This window comes from Apis dorsata, unplaced genomic scaffold (genome assembly GCF_000469605.1).
Source record: "Apis dorsata unplaced genomic scaffold, Apis dorsata 1.3 scaffold_73, whole genome shotgun sequence".
NCBI lineage: Eukaryota > Metazoa > Arthropoda > Insecta > Hymenoptera > Apidae > Apis > Apis dorsata.
The window spans coordinates 2,043,397-2,046,301 of record NW_006263371.1 but is presented as its reverse complement, the minus strand read 5'-3'; the positions used below and the strand labels follow the sequence as shown (position 1 = coordinate 2,046,301).

General features: G+C 36.5%; 1 protein-coding gene across 4 annotated transcripts in view; it reads left to right on the top strand.

Moving 5' to 3' along the window:
• The window catches only part of LOC102675631 (cAMP-specific 3',5'-cyclic phosphodiesterase), a 256,477-nt gene that overhangs the window by 86,877 nt on the left and 166,695 nt on the right, over nucleotides 1–2,905 (top strand). The window lies entirely within an intron of this gene.

Genomic DNA, 2,905 nt, shown 5'->3' with positions numbered 1-2,905 from the left:
AAAAAAAAAGTGGATTAAGAGGTGTGAAATTAAATTAGAAAGTGAACAAAATGAGTAAATTAGAAATTATATATTTGTTCGTTCGTAGAAAAAAAAAATTGTTTGCGAAAATAATTATTATATATTTTTTTTTTCTCTCCATTCTAATTTAATTTGTCATTTTCGAATAGAAATCGAGAAAAAAATTGGAATTAAATTATCCTCGAGGTTATCGTCAGGGATTAAAATTAGATTTCTAGAGATCGGATGATGCATTTCGTAAATGGATCTCATAATTGAAGGATAATGAATAGTGGAATGGTTGAATTGTATTTGGTAATGGGTTAACTGCAGGCAATGGGACAATTTCACAGTGAAAAGATTCACAGGCCGTTGCGTCCTCGTTTCTCATTTCTGACAATGTTATCAAATCCTGCTGGGACACGAGCTACAATTTAATGAATGGAAGTGTTACGTTACACAATAGTAGAACGTAACGAAACCGATAGCTTCAGAAAATTTATACCCTGCATTAAACTCCCATTTGTATCGTCAATAATATCTCTGAGAGCGTTACTCGAGTTCGGCCAATCGATCGGGTGTATCGAGTAATGAGGAACGATCGGACACAAATATATAGTTTAGAGTCACTAAATTTCTCTTCGACGACAGCAACGGTGACAGACAGTCGGATCGAAGCGAAATTCACAATTGTCGATATGAAACTTGGCTCAAGAATGAAATAGAAAAGGAATAAGAAAGAAAGTGAGATAGCAATTTGTAACGTTAACACAGAAACTCTGGGAACCATTCATACTCGCACACATCGATCCAAAACAACCCCGAGGTAGCAAACAAACTGACCGACCGAACGTTTCAACCACGATCAACGATAAAATCTTCTCCCAGGGCGCCATAAAATTAACTCGAGCATATCCGATCCATGAGAGGCAAGCGATTATATCTCTGTTCTCTGAATCTCGTCGTTTCCACTCGAAATTAAGTGGCTCGATGGGTTTTCGAGTGCCACAGTTTGCCACGATTATCAAGGATCAGGGGAATGGAATATCTTAATTTCTGGAAGAGGTGGCGTAATATCGGAATTAAAATTTAATAACAAGAGGAATGTGAGCGACAAGGAATGGAGCATTTTTCGTTAGATGATTTTAGATTACGGATTATCTCAAGCCGTAAGATTTTCCTGTAGCAAGCGGATCACCCCGCATTATACGCTTTTCCGGTTTATTAAATTCTCCTCGTGAAAAACATTGCAAACATTGTCCATTTACGGGCAACGTTATTATATATATATATATATCCTCTTATTATATCTCCATGCATAACGTATCGATATTCTTTGAAAATGGAACAAAAAACCAATAGCCCATTATTTCGAAGCGATCCGTACATGGCGGGTTGCTCTACAACAGGCGCTCGAGTATTCGAAATTCGCCCAACAACGAACCTAACCTAAAACCTAACCGAAAACATCACGTTTCACCAATCAAACCATCCATCTTCCTCTGGAACAAAAAACCAATAGCCCATTATTTCGAAGCGATCCGTACTTGCCGGATTGCTCTACAACAAGCGCTCGAAATTCGAAATTCGTCCAGTAATAAACCTAACCTAAAACCGATCTCGAATCGATCCTAACCTAAAATATTCATCAAATTCAAAAACATTACGTTTCACCAATCAGACTACTGATCTTCCTTTGGAATAAAAAACCAATAGCCTATTATTTCAAAGCGATTTATATTTGGCAAGTTATTTTATAAGACGTTCGAGTATTCGAAATTCGTCTAACAATAAACCTAATTTGAAACATCACCAATCAATCTATCGAAAACTTCCTCTGGAAAAAAAAACCAATAGCCCATTATTTCAAAGCGATTTATATTTGGCAAGTTACTTTATAAGACGTTCGAGTATTTGAAATTCGCTCAACAATAAACCTAAAACCTAAAACCTAAAAATTAACCGAAAACGTCATGTTTCACCAATCAAATCACCGATCTTTCTCTGGAATAAAAAACCAATAATTATTTCGAAGCGATTTATGCTTGGCGGGTTGTTCTACAACAAGCAAATTCTAAACATCGAATATTCGAAATTCCAACAATAAACTTAACCTAAACCCGATTTTGGATCGATTTTAACCTAAGACATTCATCAAATCCAAAAACGTCACGTTTCACCAATCAGACCACTGATCTTCCTTTGGAATAAAAAACCAATAATTATTTCGAAGCAATTTGTGCTTGGCGGTTTGCTCTACAACAGGCGCTCGAATTCTAAACATCGAAATTCCAACAATAAATCTAACCTAAACCCGATCTCGGATCGATCCTAATCNNNTAAGATATTCATCAAACCCAAAAACGTCACGTTTCACAAATCAGACCACTGATCTTTTCTCTGGAATAAAAAACCAATAATTATTTCGAAGCGATTTGTACTTGACGGGTTGCTCTACAACAGGCGCTCGAATTCTAAATCGAAATTCGAACAATAAATTTAACTTAAAACCGATCTCGGATCGATTCTAACCTAAGATATTCATCAAACCTAAAAACGTCACTAATTAGACCACCGATCTTCTCTGGAAAATAAAACCAATAATTATTTCGAAGTAATCCGTACTTGGCAGATTGCTCTACAACAGGCGCTCGAATACTCGAAATTCACCCAACAATAAACCTAACCTAAAACCGATCTCGGATCGATCCTAACCTAAGATATTCATCAAACCTAAAAACGTCACTAATCAGACCACTGATCTTCTCTGGAAAATAAAACCAATAATTATTTTGAAGCAATCCGTACTTGGCAGATTGCTCTACAACAGGCGCTCGAATATTCGAAATTCATCCAACAATAAACCTAACCTAAAACCGATCTCGGATCGATCCTAACCTAAGAC